This window comes from Alexandromys fortis, unplaced genomic scaffold (assembly GCF_014885135.2).
Source record: "Alexandromys fortis isolate MF-2015 unplaced genomic scaffold, M_Fortis_MF-2015_v1.1 scaffold_44, whole genome shotgun sequence".
Taxonomy (NCBI): domain Eukaryota; kingdom Metazoa; phylum Chordata; class Mammalia; order Rodentia; family Cricetidae; genus Alexandromys; species Alexandromys fortis.
Window position 1 is genome coordinate 6519812 of NW_026067921.1, and position 22718 is coordinate 6542529.

The 22718-nt window shown below is 42.5% G+C and overlaps 1 protein-coding gene across 9 annotated transcripts in view; it reads left to right on the forward strand.

Annotated features, from left to right (window-relative positions):
* The window catches only part of Rbms3 (RNA binding motif single stranded interacting protein 3), a 1002574-nt gene that overhangs the window by 93033 nt on the left and 886823 nt on the right, over window positions 1–22718 (forward strand). The window lies entirely within an intron of this gene.

The window sequence follows — 22718 nt, forward strand, 5'->3', positions numbered from 1 at the left end:
GGTATGCATTAACTATTTGTGATTATTCTTTTAAGAGTTCTCTGTTCAGTTCACAGACAATTTTAAAAACCAGGTGTTTTTCCTTTTTCTTTGATTTTTTTAGAGTTTTGTTATGTGTTTGTGTGTTTTGACTTTCACCCGAAAAGGCCAGAAGAAGGCGGAGGATCCTGTGAGACTGGAATTACAGGAGATGTGAACTGCTTGTCATATGGGTGCTAGAAACTGAGCTTACCTTCTCTGCAAGGGTAGTTCATGCTCTTAACTGCTGAACCATTTCTTCAGCCTCTTGGGTCATTTCCTTGATGTTTAGTTTTTTTAGACATTTTATATATTCTAGACAGTAATTGTTAGTCAAATGTGTAGCTGGCAAAGAATGTCTCCATTCCACAGTGTGCCTCTTCACGCAACTGTCATTCTCCTTTGCCACATAATCCCTTCTAATTTTGTGAGGTCCCAGTTGTCCTTTGTGCATTTCCTGAGTGACCAGCGTCCTACTCAGAAAACCCTTAGCTATGACAATATTGTCATGTCTACTCTCGACTTTATCCTATCTAATTCCATGGTTTCCTATTGGACTGTGTTGTATTTGATCCAATCCATTTTGAATTAAGTTTTGTGCAAGATGAGAGATAAAGGCTTGAGGTTCATTCTTCTACACATATGTATCTTTTTGCTCCAGCATCCTTTATTGAAGAGGCTGCTCTTTCTTCAAATGTGTATGGCATATTTGTAAGAATTCAGGAGCCTGTAGTCACATAGACTTATATCCATATTCTATTCTGTCTGTTCTTCTGTGTGCTGTCTATTAACTATGATATGAATTGAGTAGTTTCTTTTCTGGTGCTGTGTATTTGATGTTCTGTGAGTTTCTTGTAACAGGGTGGACATCTCTTTCCTTAGATTTAGGAAGATTTCTGCTATGATTTTCTTGAAAATATCTCCTGTGCTTATTTTTCTCTCATCAATTTAAGTTAGGGTAGTCTGAAAAGAGGGAACCTCAAATGCGAAAACTCCCCCCATGAGATTCATGTGAACAAGCTTCTCAGTTGTTTTCTTAATTTAAGAAAATTACCATCCCTGGGCAGGTGGTTCTGGATTATTTAAGAACTCAAGGTGAGCAAGTCATGGGGAGCAAGCCAGACAGCAGCATTCTTCCATGTCCTCTGCTTCAGTTCCTGCCTCCAGGTTCCTGCCTCCAGGTTCCTGCCTCCAGGTTCCTGCCTCCAGGTTCCTGTCTCCAGGTTCCTGCCTCCAAGCTCCTGCCTTATGTTCCCACCCTGACTTCCCTTCATGACTGACTATATATTGTAACTGAAATAAACCCTTTTCTTCTCAAGTTACTTTTGGTTAAGGTGTTTATCATGACAATAGAAAGCCAAGTAGGACATTACCTATTTGGTGGAAAATTATGCTACTTTTCCTATGCCCATAATTCATAAATTTTAACCTTTTCATGGTGTCTCAAAGTTCTGGAATATCTCTTCATAGGCTTTTAAATTTATCATTGACCGAGACCGAGTCAGTTCCTCTGCCTTGTGTTCAGGTCCTGAAATTCTCACTTCAACATGATGCATTGTATTTACAAGGCTTCCCAGTGTACTTTTTATTTTATTTTATTATGATATTGTTCATTTCCATCCTCATACAGCTTTTCTTTAATATTTTATTTACTTAGTAATTCTCTTTTAATGTCCTGTACGTACCTCCTTTCTTCGTCTAGCTATGTGTTCTCTTGGTATATATCCTCATCCTCTTGGAGCTACATGTGCTTACATTACAGTTTCATCTGGGCCATTTTGACTGGGGCCCTGACTATGGAATCAGAAACTTCTGGAAGAAGCAGGTTGTATTGTTGGTTTCACAGTCATTGTGTTTTTGTGCTGGGACCATGACATCTGGGTTAGAACACTGAGATGGTTTCTGTTGTTTTAAAATTCAATCTGCCTTTCTACTTTCAATGGGACACTTGCAGTTTCAGGAGAGATTGTAGTTTTGGGTGATGCGTTCCTCATCTAGCCTGTTGCTCAGGGGCCCAGACTGTGTCTCTAGACTCCATCTGTGAGTTGAATGCCATCTGCAAAGATAATCACTCACAAGATGAACCAAGCCAGGGCCAAAGTACATGTCTACTCCCTAACTTCCAGGACAAAACAGAACTTAACTTTTCGTGTGTGTGTGTGTGTGTGTGTACCTGTATGAATGTGGCTGCAGGTATCACGGCACACCTGGAGGAGTCAGTTCTCTCCTTCCAGCAGGGGACTCCTGAGGATTAAGCTCCAGCTTGGTTGCTGGTGTTTTTCCTCACGGAACCCCCATGGTATTGTTCTAGTTTGGTTTCTGTTTCTTTGTTTATTTTCCTTTCATTTCTTTTGCTTGAGCATGGAAGATGTTTTGAGCTTACGGCTAGCTGTACTTTTTTCGGGTGCACGGCCCTAGTCCAAACCCCACAGCTGCTCATTCCATCTTCCCTGCTTCCACATTCCCTTGCTAGGAACATTCCTTTCCCTGCCTGAGCCTTGGCAACTGGTTTATTTCCAGCCCCCACCTCCTCTCCTTCCTTCTCCTCCTCTTCCTCTCCATCTCTTGCCTTCCTTTCCTACCATTTACGTCTGCAAGTTTCCTTTCTCATTGCTTCCTTCTTTTCCTTCCCGCCAGTTTATTCCTCCTGCCCCTCCTCTGCCTTCCTAAATCTGCCCATCGTGGTTTGGTCTCAGCTACAAACACATCAGAGCTCACGAGTTTCCTCTGGATGGCTTTATGGGCCTTCGGGAAAGCTAAATGTTGACTCTGCTAAGGTTAGAGGAACTCGGCTAGTTGCTTTTTCTAGGGACAAAGTGTCACAACCTGGGTGACTTTGAACTGCAGGAATCTACTGTCATAGTTCTAGAAGTTAGAAACCAAAGGGCAGGCCAAGCCTGCTCCCTCTGAAGTCACTGATCAGCATGCCTTCCAGGCCTCTCCCTGTTTCTCAGAGCCTTGCTGACTTAAAGGACTCCCACCCCATGCCATGTCTCTTCATCCCATCCTTTCCTCCCTGCCTGTGTATATGCATAGATCCGCCTTTCTTATAATGTAGGGAGTCATCACCTCAGCCTAGAATGGAAGTTAATGACCTTGTTGTAATTTGATTACCTCTCTAAAGCCCTATTTTCCAAAATATCCCTTTCTCTGGAGATGCATTGATCATTAAGTCATCATATAGAGTTGATGAATGTGCAGTAGCTTTGTGAGCGAATTCGTGTGTCAAGTGTTGAGAATATAGATAATTTTAACAGCCACAGCGTAGTGTTGCTGGGAAGGGAAGACATTTATTTATAATTAAACATAAGCATGAATGGATTACACATAGCTTTAATATGAAGAAAATACAGTGGGTCAATGAATCTTTAGTCTTCAAGCTACCCTTTAATTTTTGTTTCATTTTTTTCTGCTTAAAAAATATGCTTCTATATGTTTTTTTTTTCAACAAAAAGTAGAAATTCCTGGCAACAGGATTCACTTGGAGTTGACGAAACCCAAGTGGGATGTAGTTGTTGAGCCACAGGGGATACAGGACCATAATGCTCACCAGTAGTACCCAGACCCCACTGTAAATGATAGTGTTACCTTGCTCATTTTCTCAGAGAGGTGGCTGTCCTCACATGAGCCTTGGGAATTAGAAAAACCACAAAAACAAATGCCGTAATCATACTTCATTTGATGGCTGCGAAGACAGCCTTGCCAAAAACAAATTCCCGAATCTCTTACTGGGAAATGGTAAACAGAGACAAACTCTCTCTAATCAGATTCTAGTTGGGAGGCACTGGGGTCTCTGAGTGGAGCCATGGGCCCTGCTGCCTTACAGCTGAACCTGTGGTGGGGGTAGCTTAGACTTTTAGAAGAATATTTGGGACTTGGAAAGCAAAACATGGGAGACATTGGGATCTTGTTTTCAGCAAATCCAGTATTGGGTATATTCCAGTACTGTGGTGGTTACTTGAGACAGGAAATGAGGTCATAGGAAACCCCATTCAAAAGCTCCTCAAGGGAGCTGGGGGATAACTAGATTAGCAAACCGCTTGTTTCCAAGGGAGAAACGGAGTCTCACTCCTGCACCACAATCCAAATTAAAATTGGTGTGTGGTCGTGTGTGTTTATAGCCTCAGAACTGGGAGGTGGACACATTTGGATCCCTGGATCTCACAGGCCAGCCCCGCAGCCTAGGTGGCAAGCTTTAGGCCAGGAAGATACTGTTTGAAAAACGTTAAAGCATGGTAGCTGGTCTCTGATGAATAATAGCCAGGATTGTGCTCTGGTTGCCACAGGCATGCAGATACATGTGTACTTGCATAGCACACACACACATGCACACACACACACATATACATACACATGCATGCATGCATGCATAGATGAATACACACACATGAACTCATGCACACACACACACGACACACACACAGCCTTAAATGTCATGCTTGAATGAGCCACAGGACTCATTTAAGAACAGGTAATGCTTGGAAGGTTCCTGGCAGTTAATCTTTCTCAAGCCCTCTCTACCTTCCCGCTTGAAGAGTATTGGTGTGTGGTGAGGGCAGGTCCAAACTGGCTGTCTCGTGTTCATTCTCCCTGCTGTGGGATAGTCCATGAAAAGGTAGGTTGGTACCATACCCTCGTATACTGAAACTGTTTTTTCATCTTGGACAAGATGCCTATACTAAATGTCTCTCCGCACTCCTTTTGGGTGTAGCCACTAATTTATAAACAGAAAAAGCAACAACCCATTTCCAATGCTCCGTTAAAGACAGAGGTATCATGCCACATGACTAATTTGGTGACATGATTTTCCAAAACAAACTTCTTAGGATCTTAAAACATGTGGGAAAGTGCTCTTTGAATCTCTCTCCTCTGACTTTTGTGGGTCTTCTGTGTGAGAGTTGAGGGATTTGAACAGACAACAGGGAATTAAATAGAAATACCCTCCCATAAGAAGAATGCGGGTTGTCGATGTTAGATCCAACATAATCCGCAATGACTGAATGATGATGATCTCAAACAACGGTCCCCCATATGCTTATTCCAAATAACTTCCAGGATGCTGACTTAAATATCTCGCTGCAAGCTCACCAGCATCTCTCCGAGCATCAGTCGCTGTACTGCTCTCAGATTCTCAGAGAGAGTTTAAGCTTGTTTTAGTTAGTTGAAGGATATCAATGAAATCAGATCCCATACAATGGTTTTGTAGGTATGCATTCAATGGCAGGGGAGGAAGGAAGAAGGAGTAGGGAGGAAGGAGATGAAGACAAGAAAAGGAAGATGAACTGAAGCCCTAAGGTTTTGTCCTCTACTAAGAGAGACGCCTTCAAATTAGCTTCAGAAGCTCCACCCAGCCTCTACCATCTCCAGACACATGAACACTTTCATATGGAGCTGGCATATTAATAGTGCATAGAATATTTAAGCTGATATTTCTCTCTGTATATCATTCTAATGCCCAAAATCCAAATTACACTGTGTTCTCTTATGTAAGCAAAGCTTTCTTGATCCTCCCTTTGTATCCTGCAGAATTAATGTATAGGTTTAGCATTTTCATTGACTTGTTAACAGTATGAACAATTCAAAAGACTGTAAAGTGTATGCTGGTTGGAACCAAAGACTATTCCTGAATGGATGGGGTGGGAGAGAAAACATGACTAGGAAATAGGAAGTGGATTAGACACATCAAACTTCATTGGTTAGAGTTTCAACTTTGTTATTCGCAGTTTTGAACAAACCTTGAACACGGCAGAAACATTCTTCCTCATGGACAAGGTGGGTGATGTAACTGAGGGTCTCAAAGTCTGGCCTGTTGCCTATCAGCTGTAGCATTACCTGGGAATGGGGGAGAAATGGAGAATGTTACAGATGAGGAGCTGGCTCCATGGTAAAGAGCTTGCTTTGCAAGCATGAGGACTGGTGTTCAGATTCCCAAAATCTCACATAAAAGCCAGTGGGAATGGTGGTTTCTCTGTAATCCCAGCTTGGGAGGCCAGGGAAAGCTAGCTAGTGGGGCTAACCATGTTGATGAGTTTTATTGAGAGACCTGTCCTCAATGCGAGATGGGGAAGCAACTGAGGATGATTGCAGACGTAAATTCTGGCCTCCATAAATATCATATGGGTGAACTCATACTCACACACACACACACACACACACACTCACACATACTCTCTCAAACACACACATACTCACTCACACACATACTCACTCACACACACTCACTCAAACACTCACACGCTCACTTTGGAAAACACAAAACCATGAAAAGTCTTAGGCTTCACCTCAGACTGTGGAACCAGAGTCCACATATCACCAACATGCCGACCAGTTCTTTTCTGTGTATGAGTGCATTCACATCACGTGTGTGGTGGTATTGGGTATCAGTCTTTGAATGATGTGTTAAATAGTTGGATGGCCATCACCTTTAGAGAAGAATGGAGGACAAGTGAGCTTACCCCAAAAGAAATAAAAGGTCAGAACTACTTCCCCAAAGTAAACAAACCGCAGAAGGAACACACATGGATGGGTGGGCATCCAGTAACCCTAAACACAGCCACCTCATTTTTATAGCATGCACAGAACTAATTAGCATAATCACTGGGGACATTCACAGTGCCTGAAGGACCATTTACATTCATACACTCACGGTGAAAATGTAAATGCATCCTTAGATTTATGAAGAATTTTATCCACTAGTCTCAAAACGTCTTTTTTCATTATGCAGTGAATATTCTTACATGATTGGAAGATTTAAAGCCTAATCCTTAGAGCGTTCGGTAGCCCTTGCCTTGAATCCTACTCCCTTCAGCACAGAAGCAGCGCTGCACATTGCCCAGGCATGACGGAAATGTCACAGAACAGTTCAGTTCCAGTCCAAAAATAGATAGCGTGGTTTCCATTCTTTTTTTTTTAATTTATTTATTTATTTATTTATTAAAGATTTCTGTCTCTTCCCCACCGCCGCCTCCCCTTTCCCTCCCCCTCCCGCAATCAAGTCCCCCTCCCTCGTCAGCCCAAAGAGCAATCAGGGTTCACTGCCCTGTGGGAAGTCCAAGGACCACCCACCTCCATCCAGGTCTAGTAAGGTGAGCATCCAAACTGCCTAGGCTCCCACAAAACCAATAAGTGCAGTAGGATCAAAAACCCATTGCCATTGTTCTTGAGGTCTCAGTAGTCCTCCTTGTCCGCTATGTTCAGCGAGACCAGTTTTGACCCAGGCTTTTTCAGACCCAGGCCAGCTGGCCTTGGTGAGTTCCCAATCCCCATTGTCTCAGTGTATGGGTGCACCCCTCCCGGTCCTAAGTTCCTTGCTTGTGCTCTCTCTCCTTCTGCTCCTGATTTGGACCTTGAGATTTCAGTCCGGTGCTCCAATGTGGTTCTCTGTCTCTGTCTCCTTTCATCGCCTGATGAAGTTTAATATTCAGGAGAAATATTCAGGATTTTCTTTGGGTTCTCCTTCTTATTTAGCTTCTCTAAGAACCCGAATTATAGGTTCAATGTCCTTTATTTATGGCTAGAAACCAAATATGAGTGAGAACATCCCATGTTCCTCTTTTTGGGTCTGGCTTACCTCACTCAGGATGGTGTTTTCTATTTCCATCCATTTGCCTGCAAACTTCAAGAAGTCCTTGTTTTTTACTGCTGAGTAGTACTCTAATATGTATATATTCCATACTTTCTTCATCCATTCTTCAATTGAAGGGCATCTAGGTTGTTTCCAGGTTCTGGCTATTACAAACGAGGAGAAGAGATATCATTGATTCAGGTCAAAGAACAGTGAATGTGAGGAAGCTTCCTGTGATTAAACCTTTATAGTCATAAGTTTAGGAAAACATAAGCTGTTTCTTTATATCTTGTTATTCTCGGTCCCTTAAGTGTCAGATAGGTTTAGTGGGGTTCGGGAGGTGTGGGAAAGTGTTAGCAGTAGCAGGAGTTAAAAGTACCCTGGTTAGCAAAGAGGTGCCCAAGATTCCACTTCCAATCACTGACTGAGGGATGGACACCCTCGAGTGGAGGACTCAGGCCCGTGCATGGTTCATGTTCTGTCTCTGCAAACCCCCAAGTGAATTACAGGCTTGGCAGCTGTCAAGTTCATTTCATCATGAGAGAGAACACGCCCACACCCCTCACACTCGCAGTCGCCTGCAGGGTTACTAAGCATTCTGAGTGCTTACTAAGGTTAGAATTCCTGTTTGTGAACTTCCTCTATCTGTCTTAGCCTGTCTCCTGTCTCTCCTCCTCCAATGCTGAGCTCCTCCTGAGTGCTGTGCTCTGCCCAGTGGTCTAGGAATGATGTCAACTACAGGTACTAGAACTCTGACCTAGAACTCTGGCTTTTAAGTATACCACAGGTCAGAAGTCAAAGGTGGGCAGCTTGGTCAGTGCCTTGTCCCAATGATGTGACCTAAACCCAAGACCCATATTCTCCACAGCCTTGTTAGATCTAAAGTAGTGGTCATAACTCAGGGTATCTTTATAAACAAACATTTCTTCTTTGAGGATTTTATGTATCTTTATAAACAAACATTTCTTCTTTGAGGATTTTATATATTTATCCGTCTTTATTAAAAAAAATATTACACTTATAATGTACTGGGGAGGTAGCTCATGCTTGTGGGGGTCAGAGGTCAACTCCTAGAAGCCGGTTCTCTCCTTCCACTGTATGTGTCTCAGGAACTGAACTGCTGCTTTTGGGCTTGGCTGAGCCAGTGCAGTGGCCCCAAGCATGGCTCATCCTCACACTGAAACACCGAGCTAAAAAGACACGGACAGGTGCCACAAAGGGGGATACTTTCTTCTCTCTGTAGTCTAATCAGGGATGAAACTCTCACACAGAAGCCACCTTCCAGATGTCACATTTTGCCTCCTAGCATGCAACTGGTTTCTGTGACTGTTAGCTGCAAGAAAGGCGGAGAAAGAAAGAATCTGGCTTTTAAATTCCTCATTAGTGGAAGACAGATGAGCAAGAAAGGCTTGGGGAATGGCTGGTGTGCGGGTCACCACCAAGATCTGAGGAGCATATGGAGCAATCAAATTGGCCAACTTCAGAGGCTCCCTCTGCGCTGTCTGCTTCGGAGAAGCTCTGTGTCATTCGAGTTCCTGTGTGCCCATGAATCCCCCACAAGCCTCCATGGGGCAGAGTTAATACAGCAGGCCAGGGGTGGAGCCTGAGGAGTTGTACAGCTCACATCTGCACAACAATGGCCTGGGTTTTGCCTACTTTAGCAATTTTATGAAAGCTTGATATGCCAGTCATAGGAAATAGATCATTACTTCTCAGGCAATGGTATTATCATTATGTTTTTCTTAATGAGAAGCGTGGCATAGAGTTCTCTAAAACTGTGCTAGTGTGCAGGATTTTAGTCATATAGAGATCACAGTTTTGTAAATTAACTGCGTCTTTATTTTATTGCAAGATTCGTTTTGACTGGAATCAACCTGCTTCCATGCAGGCTACTAAATGCTGCCAAAAATGTTGACCAAAGAAAGCTCATTTTCTAAAGTCATATTGCCCCATAGAGTCTGTGATGGGATGTTACAGCTGTGTGTCCACCACGGCTGCTGACACTCACAGCGTGACCAACCCAGCAGAGGGGCTCATTGTTCAACTTCATTATAGATCTTTATTAATTTACTGTGAAGTCCTTCTGTGCTGGTAACTGCTGCATTAGCAGGCATCTCTAAAGTTAAGAAAATGTGTGCTTCTTTGAACATTTTACTTAATATTTATACATGCATGCAATGTTTTTTGATCAAATCCAATCCCCATTGCTCCCCTCCATTTCCTCTTCTATCAACTCCATACTTTTCCTTCCTAATTTCATGTGCCCTTATTTACTTATTTACATATATTTAATAACCACTGAGTCCAGTTACTACTGCCTGTGGGTACATACATGTGATCATCTACTGAGGCATGGATCCACATCCCTGAAGAAGTGACTTTCTCTTCCCTAGCAGCCACCAATTGCTGATGGTATAATTTTATTTTGCTCATTGTTACTGCTTGGTTCTGAAAGTCACCACCCTCTTCTTATAGAAGAAGAATGTCTAAAAACTCCACTTAACTAAAACTTAGAAAGAAAAATATCATAGGTTTTCTCTCTTAAGCAGAATCTAGATTTAAATGTATGTTTGTGTATGACTATCTGTATTTGTGTATGTGTGGGAGTGTGTATGAGTATGTGCATGTGTGTGTCTGTGTGTGTGTGATGTAGGAAAGTAGAAAGTGATCTCTGAGAGGAGAGGAATAGGCCTAAGGGGAGGGAAGAAAGAAAGGAGAACAAGAGAAGATAATAGCGTATGTGTCATGGAAATTCAAGAAGATACTGTACTGTTTGAAGGGAAGAAAGGGGAGAAGGGAGAGGGACAGGAGGAACATGGAAAAGAAGATGCACAAGTAGTGTCTAAGAACACAAATATGGCAATAATATGTGTATATTAAAATGCCCATTTATTTTTACATTACAGTAAATAATTTAAATACTAAATTCAAGAATCATTTCCATCTTGTCTGCTGTGTGGAGTGGTCTCTGTTTTCATCTGTCTCCCATTTTATCCTCCTTGGCTTTTTACTCTGAAGCTTGGGTCCTGTGCTATGAAACTGAAACCCATTTCTTTGTATGGCAACCCAGACAAAAAAGGAAATTAAAAAGACTAAAGAACTCCACTGAACTATTTTAGAAGTAGAATTGTGCAACACATATACAGAATCAATTCCCACACCATTTCCTCTTTCCTTTCTAAATGAAAAGGAAGGTTTTAACTTTAACATAGTAAAATTATATATAACAAAACATATACCAAGCAAGAATTATAGTTACAATATTTATATCCATTTTATCTTTTATTGTAATTAAGGGAAGCTATAATTATAACTCTCTATACTTCAACTCCATCAAAGACTCCATAAGTATATAATATTGCTTAAGTTAACAGGAAGTGCATTGTAAGCAACTTCCAAAACTCTAGAATTGACAGAGACATTTTGCTGCCTGGACAGTCACCCAAAGCTTTTAACATACAGGCTTATAGTATCCAGCAGACTTTTTCATGAAGCAGGAAACTTTAAAGAAAATCTTGCCTATACTGGCAGTTCGTCTGTCACTTTCTTCTGTGTCCTGCAGAATGTCTGGCAGACACATTCATAAAACAGGAACCCTGAAGGACTGTCTCACCATTAGCCAAGTTCAGCAGTCATTTCTCTGTGGGTCCTATATGTCCACCTCACACAGCATAACATCAAGCAGTCCAGGCAACAGTCTCTTTCCCAAATGGCCAACAAACTCCATAAGGATCCTCTTTGGTGCCCATCATCCTCTTGAAGTATATTGGTGCTGCCAGGAGCAGATGAGTCTCATTGTCATTAAAAGTTCTAAGTTTTTAAAACATTTTAAATGCCATATACTGTAGGTTTTTGAAAGTGTTGAAGATTATCTATCTAATTGAAATATATCTTTGTATATCTAGAAAACCTAAGTAACGACTACAAGCTTGATTATTAGAGATGACTATCTTAATTATACATTACATTTTTAAATGAGCTGCACAAATGCAATACCTTAGTCAAGAGCAGAAATATATGTATAACAAAATTGACCTTAAATTTGTATTAATAAACCAACATCCATACTGATGCAAATCTTAGTAGCATACCCCCTTTAAATGTAAGCAAACATTTATAAACAATATTTGAGAATTTTGACATAGTTCTTTCTAAACTACTTACTGCTTTTTGTTGGGCAAAATAATTTTTGCGGTTCATGAAGACCTTTCAGGGGTCTTAGTCCATCAAATTGGTCTGAAAGGAATCCATAGGTTCTCATTCTCTGTGAAAACAAAAGCAGAACCTCTTTTCCAAAGCATCATATCTCTACACCCAAATTTTGAAGTTAAGACATCTTTAATATATATATTGGTTTGGCTTAGCAGCCTGTACAATGAAATGTCTCTCTGTACTTAGTTCATTCACAGTCAAAATACTCAAAGAAAATACAATAATATACATAATCCAGACTCTCCAGATTTATTCCATCTTTTCATGGCTTATTTTTATTACTCTATTGCTTTTTCAACAAGTTTAATATTTATTTTATTATTTTTACTTCTTTAATCTATGACTGTACTCTTTATATTATAAATGTCTATACTCTTTTTTCTTTCTCTCTCAAGGATACATACATTTATTCAACACTGTGCCCCATTTAGAGGTCTTTCCTATCTAGATTTGTCTTTATGGTGTGCATATCTGTAATTTTTTTGACCAAAAGTGCCTTTTTTTCCTTTTAAATGCTATTTGGGTGTGACTAGAACCAACTCCGTGGTCCTGGCTGCTTGCTCTGCCCAGTACGTGTTGGAGGCATGTTTGCTGCCTCTGGGAGCCATTCTCTTTGCCCCAGATCCAGGGTTGTAGCAGGTATTTGTCACCATTAAGCAATTTGCAAAATGTTGCTCACAGAGTACATGCAGCGATCACAAGCCATGAAGTTGCTGTTTCCTAAAGAAGTCACATGGTTTTTTTTTTGTTGTTGTTTTGAAGAACTCTCTTAAATGAGCTACAGTACCCCTGCTCACTGCCAGTGAACAGAGCCCATGTGAAAAAAAAATGCAGCTAAACTTTGTGCTTTGTTGTGTCTAGAACTTTTTATAAGCTCTCTCAGGTTTTATGTGGTTTTTAGCTGCCACACATCGGTGTGCCAATATGTTGAGGGAGGCTGCTTGTTGTTTTCCAACTGCCGAAACCCGAAATAAGTACACAGAAATTGTATTAATTAAAACTCTGCTTGGCCTATTAGCTTATGCATATTTCTAGCTAGCTCTTACATCTTTAACTCATTTCTATTATTTTATATTTTACCATGAGGCTTCTGGCCTATTGGCAAGGTTCTAGATAACATTTTGCATTTTCCTCTCTAACTATACCTTCTTTCATCCTCTATCTGCTTGGAATTGCCATTTTGCTCTAATCTGCCTCATTACATGCCAAAGCAGCTTTTTTATTCATTAACTAATAAAAGCAACACATGTACAAACGGACCTCACACACCTATCTTCCACAGAAAACATGAGGAGCTGTGAAGATCCCTCTATAATGTCACAACCAACTATGTCAGGTATGTTTTTATTCTTTTTTTCGGTTTTTTGAGACAAGGTTTCTCTGTGTAACAGTTCTGGCTGTCTTGGAACTCACTCTCTAGTCCAGGCTGGCCTCGAACTCACAGAGATCCGCCTGCCTCTGCCTCTCAAGTGCTGGGATTAAAGGCACGGGCTACCACTGCCCAGCTGTATGCTTTTATTCTTACGTTTTTCCGATGGGAGCCTTTGAATTTATTTGTATTTTTATCTTATCTAGCTAAACTCTTTAAGAAAAGATTCCTTAAACTCTTTTTATGAAGTGGATAAAAATCAAGAATTAAGAGTAATTGAAGAGGCTAGAAACATGTTTAGAGTACTTGCTGCTCTTGCAGAGGACCAGAGTTTGTTTCCCAGTACCCACACTGGGCAGCTCACCAGCACCTGTGATTCCAGCCTTTTCTGACCATCTCAGGCACCTGCATACACCCACCCACACCCACCCACCCACACACATACACATGCATACACATGCATGCACACACATGCACGCACACTCATACACACAATGCACACATGCATGCACGCATGCACACACATGCACACATACATACATGTATGCACACATACACATGCATGCATGCACACACACGCACACACATGCATACACATGCATGCACACACATGCATGCACACATGCACACACACGCACACATACATACATGCTATTGCTGTTAAAGGAGAAGGTAACAGCAACTGTATTCCTAGACTGCAGCTGGCATCATACATCAGTGCTGTTTCCCTGGTGACCCTCCAGCAGCATTTCAAACCTTTCTGTTAATGCATTTGCAGTGTGATTTTCCTTTTATTCTGACACACATAACTCTTCTCCCACATATAATATTCCTCCTAGTCTCTTCTCCCAGACATCCAGTATCTTTACTACAATTTAGTAGATGAGGAATCCTGTACCACGGAGACTGTCTTTGTCTTTGGCCAAAGTCTGCAGACAGCTCAGTGATCAATGTGCACCATTTGATACATGGTTCATGTCTGTGTCTGGCTTCTCAGCACAGAATAAACCTATTTTTACTTGGAAACAAAAAGCAGTATCACATAACTCACTGGCTGCAGAGGGAGGATGTGTCAGGAGCGACAGTGATCATTTTCCTACACCCACAGATCTACCTGGCACACTTGGGCTTCTGGAAAATTGAGAGAAGAGGACTTTAAAATGAAATCATATCATTACTCAGGTTTCTGTCCAGTGGGAAGGGAGGGAATGGAGAAGCAACAAGGTTTGTAAGTAATCGGAACAAGACAGTGTTAAAACTTCCAACTGCAGAGTTAGTGCTCACAGAGCAGGGATCCGTGTCAGTTTTGGACTAACGTGCAATTTCAGAATGTCATCTAACCCTTGGTCAGTGTGCAGCAAATACCCCACTTCTCTAGATTATAGGTTCTTTGGTTTTAATCTCTGGAAATGATGAAGCTGGCGCAGGAAGTATAAAAAGCTTGTGCACCGTCGGAAACAAGAGTTCAAAGCCAAGCTGTGCTCTAAGGAGACAACTCAACTGCTACCTGAAGGGACTTTCTTCTAGGCAATTCCAGGAACCTGAGAAGGCCATTTTATTTATCTACTTATCTCTGTATTATTTAACTTAGTATTTTACTTTCCAGACTTGACCTGACTATATGGACAGGTGTGTCTTAGAACTTGTAGTTATATTGACTCACTCTTAGAGAGGTTGGGTTGAGTTTTTATTATCATTATTATTATTATTATTTATTATTATTATTGGTATATGTAGTAAGAGTATATAAGTGCACACGCATGCATCTCACAGTACACACAAAGAGATCAGAGGACAGCTCTTGTGAGCCATTCCTCTTCCTCCACCTCCCTCCATAAGTTCTGGGCCTTGAATTCAGGTTGTTAGGCTTACATGGCAAGTAGTTTTAGCTGAAAAGCCATCTTGCCAGCCTGAGATTAGGATTAGGAGGAAACATGAGCCCCAGTTTGGCTGGTCAGTTTCTGCTGACTACAGTGGATAGGAGGCTGGCAGTGTTCAGTGGGAGCTGGGGAGAACAGGTGTGGCTATGCTGGCGTGCACAGTGGACATTCATCCATTGGTGGTGATATATTCCACTGTGTGTATGACGCCCCCTTCTCCTGTGTTCATTCTTGGATGGACATGGTGTTGTTTCTATGTTCTGGCTATTGTGAGTACTGCAGTGAACATAGGAATGTTGCTGTCCCTTTGACATTGGTACCTTTTTCTGTTGTATATGTACCCAAGAATTGCTGGAACAAGATGGTAATCTGTCTGTCTATCTATCTATCTATCTATCTATCTATCTATCTATCTATCAATGTTTTTAGGGTGAGGTGATAATTTTATTTTAGTTTTGATTTGTACTGCCATGATGATTAATGATCTTGAGTTTGTAGAATTTTTATTCATGTTTTTGGCAATTACATACATACATACATACATATACACATTGAGCATATCTACCCAATATCACCCCTCTGATCCCTCCCTGAGCTCCCACTTTCTGTTCCCGCCTCCCATGCTCATCTCTTTTTCTTTGCAGCCCACTGAGTCCAACAAATACTGCCTGCGTTATACTACACATGTGTGAGGCCATCCACAAGAGCAGGAGCTACCTACCAATGACCACCCAAACCCCAGAGAAAATGACAGCTCTTCCCCCAAGAAGCCACCAACTACCAATAGCTCTTCAGTAGGACTGGGGCCATACAAGCTCCTCCCCATCCTTGCTGCTGTGTTGAGTGGCTTGATCTTGTACAGAGAGACACAGCTGTTTGGAGTTCATGAATGCCACAGCAGGGTTCTTTCCCAAACACCACAGTTTGCAGCTACCCCCCCCCCCAGTTCTCCAGCTCTTGCTCTCCTGGCCTCTGTAAGACATCCCCTGAGCCTTGAGAAGGTTGGTTACTGTGTTGACAAAAATGAATGTGGAGTGCTCAGCCCTCAATGGTACAGCTAGATCCTGAGGAATTTTTCTCATGTCTGTCCAACTTTTTTCCCCCAGAAATATCTATTTAGAGCTATTTCCCACTACTCACTCTTTAAGTTTATTTTAAATTTTAGGTTAACATACAAAATTAATGGGTTTCTTGCAGCGTTTCTATGCATTTGTTCATTGTACCTTGTTCCCATTGTATCCCCTGCTTCCTGGGAGGATTATTTGTGCATTTTGGGTTCATGGAGTTCTTTATATATCCTAGACTCCAGCACCTTGTCAGACATATATTTGCAAACACGCCCCCCCACTCAGTGCTTGTCTGTGGATAGATTCCTTTGCTGTGCAGACATTTTACCGTTTGATGTAATCTTGTCTGGATATTCTGCTTTTATATCCAATAAGTTTGGGCTCCTGTAAAACAACAACCAAAAACCCTTGCCCAGACTAACATCTTTGAAGCATTTTTCCATGTTTTTCTTCTTACAGTTTCATAATTTCAAGTCCCACATTTAAGTCTGCTCTTTTTGAGCTGACTTTTGTAACCGGTGAGAGACAAGAATCTAGGTCTGTCCCTTCTTGCTTGTGTGTATCCAGTTCTGCCAGGTAAAGACACAGAGTTGCTTATCTTGGGATTGATTGAAAGTGACAGGGCTTATCGCAAACAGGGACATTTGTTTTCCTCCCACGGTAAGTCCAGTCAGTGATAGACCCGGGTAGAAATGGAGCCAAGGAGATGCTTTTCCAGGAAGACAGCATCCCATTTTGCTGCTGTAGCGTTGTGCTGGTTTCTTGCGTGCTTCCAAGGTGACTTCGGGGGTGCATTAGATTATTTCCTTTTTATTTCCATCAGGAAGAAGAAAGATAGAAGGCCCTTTTCTCAAGCACAATCTGTATCTCTGTCCCTCTTTGTGGTTAGAACTCCTGTTGTTCCTTTGGTTAGAGTGTTACCAGCCTGGTCTACGTGTCAGTAGCTGAGACTAATATGACTTATGCCGTATCTAGTCCGTGTCTTCATTTTCTGAGTTGCCTCACATCATGGTGGGTACCTGGAGAGAACAGCACGTTAGTTTCTCCGCGGTTGCCATGGTTAAATGCTCTGATCAGCTCCACCTTTCATTCCACCTACACATTTTGCTCACAGTCCATCCCTTCAGGCATTCAGAAGAGGAGCTTGAAGCGGAGCCCATGGAGGAGCACTCCTGCCTGGCTTGTTCTTTAGATCTCGCTTGGCTAACTTTCTTATAAAGCCCAAGGTCACCCGCCCGGGAACGGTGCCACCCACAGTGGATGAGTTCTCCCACATCAAGACAATTCTCTTAGACATGCCCACAGGTCAATATGATCTGAGCAATTCCTCAATGGAAGCTTGCATCAGATGAGTCCAGACGGTGTCCAGTTGACAGTTAAAGCTGCCTAGGACCAATGGCTGCCAAACGATAATGGAATAAAGTATAGGGTTGATGTGGGGTAGACATCATTGTATATCAGTTGCTAACATACAGTCCCACTCTAAAGCAAAAAAAAGACTCTATTACCAAAAAGTAAGTATGTTCTGTATGTTAAAATCAGTATCACCACTTTGGTTATAATAAATATCATGAATTGCAATACATTAGCTTGATATATATTTAAATCTAATTCCTGTGGGCCTAGGCTCACAGTCACAAGGGGACCTCTCACAGGTACCCTGCCACACACATGCAGCTGAAGCTGATTTTAAGGCAGATAAATATTCCTACACAAAATGCATATTTGTGAATTCAGGAAACAGTAACCAGGGAATGAAACACACTTATGCCAAAGCAAGGAGGGTCATTGTGTCAATCTCTGAGCAAATCTTCATGATCTATACTGAAGCAGGAAAGTTCTGGAGAACAATAGAAACTAGAACCTCCAAATTACCCTGCCTGAGTGAGAGGCAAGGAATACATGCTGACGCTCACATGCTTCTCACCAGCTTGTCCTCAGGATGCTGGGCAGCTGGTAACTCTAGTTTGCTACATGCTGGCGAGTTCTGGAATTCTGGAGTGAAGGCAGAGACTTGGCAAAGTGATTGGCAGTTGGAAGTCACAAGCACAAAGTGATGTGGTGGATGCTGAGGATATGGATAAAGTACCAAGTATCTGGTATATTCATATTTTGTATGAAGACACATGTTCATTTATTTGTGAGATGATACAGGTGTATGTTTGAGGGAGAGTTTCAGTGTTCATCCTCACTACGGGTATGGAGAGACTGAGGCACAACCAAGTTAAACAGCTCCTTAAAGTTGCACAGTTGTAGTCATTGCAATGGGAATTCAGCCTCTGCTTACTTTACCAGTGTCTGTGATCAAATTCCCCACAGAAAGCAGCTTGAATGAAGAAGGGTTATATGGCTCACAGTTAGAGGGTGGCTGGGTGGGCAAGAGGACAGAACCCTGTCCCTCCCCTCACTTTCTTTCGAATTCAGCCCGAGAGTCCGGTGCATGGACGGCACTGCCCACATTTAAGGTGGGTTTTCTCACCTCAATTAACCAAGTCTAGCAACTTGACCCTTAGATACAACATTTGTAAATAATTCCATTTCTTTGTGTACATGTGCACACATGTGCTTTTGTGTGTGTGTGTGTGTGTGTGTGTGTGTGTCTGTGTTTCTGTGTGTACCCACCTATTTGGAGGTCAGAGGACAGCTTATGGGAGCTGGCTCTCTCTCTCCATCATGTGGCTTCTGAGTATTGAACTCGGGTTGTCAGGCTTTGTAGCAAGCCCTTTTATCTGCTAAACCAGCTCCCTGCTGCCCAGGCCCTGAAATGTCACCTTAAAGTCACAACACAATCCTGGGTTCCTTAACCTTGGGATGTAACCTCCTCATCCAGTCTACCATCGGAATCAGGACGTATGCTGTTCTTCCTCAGGAAAAGTGCTGCCTGACACTATTTTACCTTAACGGGCCCTGGTGCCACCTTTTGTGTGTAGGCCTTGGAACAGAGGTCACACAGCCCTCTGGGACAGATCACCCTGTCTAGCTCCTGGGCCTTTGAGGTCACATGTTTACATTGAATTAGAATTTTTATTAGTTGATAACCTTTAGAGGATGATACCTCTTTGAACCAATTGCAGCAGGAAATTAATCTCACATGCCTGAGATACTGTGTCACCAAGGCCAAAGAATCCTCACAAAGGGTAGGACACATGGGCGCTGAGTCTCAGCATGCTGCACCTTGCACAGAAAACATGTAAAGTTGTAGCCGCTCAGCCAGGAACATTTTGTTATTTCTACTTTAATCTGCTGTGAAAGGCTGGGCAACTGGAAATGTCTGCTTTGTTTTATTCTTGAATGTTTTTATATTTGACACTCCAATATCGTCTTTGGTATTGTTGTCTAAGGTACTTTATTATCCTAAAGCGTGTGATTTCCTGAGTTGGACAGCATAGCTGTCATTCGTATGATTTGGTAGAAGAGAGAGCCCTATTCTGAGGGTCGTGGTTGTCATGTTTCAGCTCCCTTTGGGTATGCTGGGAATCACTGCTGCTAAGAGGACCAGACAGAGAGAGCCTGGGAACAGAGGGAGGCTTCAAAAGAGTACATATGTATGTACTTATATATACTTATATAACACATTCATATGCATGCATGTGAATGCGTGTAAGTACATACTGTAACATGCATGTGGAGGTCCAGAGGTGGCTCTGGGAAGGGTCTGTTTTCTCCATTCACTGTATGAGTCCCAGGGATCAAACTCAGGTCTTAGGGCTGTCAGCCAGCGTCCTTACCCACTGAACCACCTCACTGTTCTTTAACACCTTCTCTTCCAAGATTCTCTTTGACATGGGCAAAGCCCTGTGAAGACACCTCCACCTCCACTTCCTCCTCCTCCTCCTCCTCCTCCTCCTCCTCCTCCTCCTCCTCCTCCTCCCCCTAGCAACCGGCANCCTCCTCCTCCTCCTCCTCCTCCTCCTCCTCCTCCTCCTCCTAGCAACCGGCACTGTAGAGTATGAGAGAGAGGTCAGAGACCAGGCCCCATATCTTTCTTTGTGTCAAATCAACTTACCTGTGTACTAATTTGTTTTTCTATTATGTTATGCTAAACATGCTGGGGCTGGCTTGCCGTGGGTTGTAAGAACTGACTTGGTGATTTATTTTTTATAAACCCCTATCTGTCCATATCACGTCAGCACCTTGATATATTCTACACTGTGACCCGGACAAGGTCTGTTCTGTGCCAGTGCGGTGAGCTTCTGAGAGCAGGCAACAAGTTTCAACAAATTTACTGACTGAACTTCATAGGCCTGGCCACCTTTCTTACTTAAAGGGTGTTTGTTGCTTGTCCAGGAAGGGGATGGGAAAAGAAGAGAAGAAAAATGTTATAGTTTGGGGGGCAAGAAGGGGTTCAGAGAAATAGCTTAGTGGCTGAAAGTCCTGTGGAAACATGAGCTGAGCTTAGATCCCACTAGTCAGTAAGAAGCTAGCCATGGTTGTCCGTGCCAGGAACCCCAGCATTCCTGGAGGGATGCCTGCTGGGGCCAGCCTACTTCCAGGCTCTGGGAGAGACTCTGCCTCGATGGAATAAAGTGAAGGCTGGCAAAGCACAGCGGTTGGAATCTTTGTCTAGCCTCTGCTACTGTGTGTGTACAGGCAGGAGCACCCACACACATACATTTGAACACATACACAGTCTCAGTGGGTAGATCTGTTCATCTCAAATGTGGAGATATTATATAAGCTACATATAGAAAACTTTGGATATCAAATATTCCTCTTCGATCCTGAGGACAGCAAGGATGACATCGTAGACCTGGGTGTGAATACCAGGAGTGTCATCCCCATCCCACTGCACAGGCAGTGGCCTGGCCAGTGATACTGGCTGTCTTGGAAGTGGAAGCACCAACTCAAACAATACCCTCCTTGGCATGTCTCTGAACACAGAGAAGTGTTGATATATTACTATAGGCAATTTTCATAAATGCCTGCTGGTTTTCATAGTCTTGTAGAAATGCTATTTATACCCAAATGCCAAGTATATTGAGATGTAATTTACGTGTTGTGTGCACAAATGTTAAGCGTGTAGATCGGTTCATTTTGACAAATGAATACACTCGTGTTATCTATTCTCTAGCAAGACAGAGAACTCATCTTTCACCTCAGAGTCTTCTATGTCCTTCCTAGACAAGCTCCTTCACGTCTCTAAAAGTTAGTTAAATAATTCGTAAAAACACTGCTTTTATTTTCTTCATGACTGATCCCTCTGGGCCTGGGGAGATTGCTCAGTGGTTCGGAGCACTGCTTGCTCTTGCAGGGGACCTTGGTTCAGTTCCCTGCACCCACAAGGCAGCTCACAAGCATCTCTGATGGACTTCATTTCCAGGAGATCTGATGACCTCCTCCAGCCTCTTCGGATGCTGCACACATGAGGCGCACATACAAACATTCATGAAAGACACTCGTACGTGTACAATAATGTCAACACAACTTTTCAAATTATATAAGAAGAGCTGTATGGTCTGTCCTGTGTGTCTCTGAAGTCCCTATGGATACTCCTGGGATTTATACTCATGACTGTGATTCCTTGTGGTTCATTACCTGTGATCACTGAAGACTTCCTGCGGCATGGATATGTGGTTCTCTCGCTTGTTCTCCTGTTAGCAGCAATTAAGCCTTTCCAGATACAATACATTACAGGGCAATCTTGTGACAGGATTTCTGTACCAAGCTTGCATGTGTCTGTGTGTATAGGTTCTTTTTAATGTTGAGTAAGCATCTGGGCATGGGATTCCAGGGTCAAAGGTAAATGTACATTGAACTTTGGAAATGCCTTGTTTTGTGTTTTCACCTGGGCTACTGTAGGCAGAGACTGCTCATTTGTTTCCCGGCTGCCCAGACCCGAATAGTCACACAGAAACTATATTAATTGCAACACTGTTTGGCTTATTAGCTCAGGCTTCTTATTAACTAACTCTTACATCTTAAATGTACCCATTTCTATTAATCTGTGTATCACCATGAGGCTGTGGCCTCCCGCTAAGATTCTGGGGCACCTTTCTGCTTTGGCAGTTACATGGCATTTCTTTGACTTTACCTACTCTCTCTCTATCTCTTCCAGCCTGACTATATTCTTCCCTGCTTATAGGCCAAAGCAACTTCTTTATCAACCAATGGTAATAAAACACATTTATAGCATACAGAGGGGAATCCCACATCAGGCTCATTCCCCCTTTATAGTAAAATGTCCACCTTTACACTTAAAGGGCTCTTTTCCCAAACATCTATTTATTTTGTTCCGTGTGGGGCTGTGAGCATGGATGCCTATGTGCCATGGTGTGTGTGCTGTGGTTAGAGGGCGACTTTGTGAGGTCAGTTCTCTCCTTCTGAATCTGGCTTCTGGGGATTGAACTCAGGTCGTCAGGCTTGGCAGCAGGTACTCTTGTCCACTGAGCAAGGCTGTCTTGCCAGCCAAAGCCTTTTAAAAAAAAATCAAGATGGGTTGTGCCTCTTGCTTTTAAATTTTCAAACATTACGTGTGCGTGTGTTCCACTGCATGTATGGCTGAGTGTCAGGACCATGTGTGGGAATTGGTTCTCTGCTTCCATCGTGTGGGTCCCAGGAAATGAACTGGGTTATTAGGCTTGGCAGCAATGCTGAGCCACCCTGCCTCC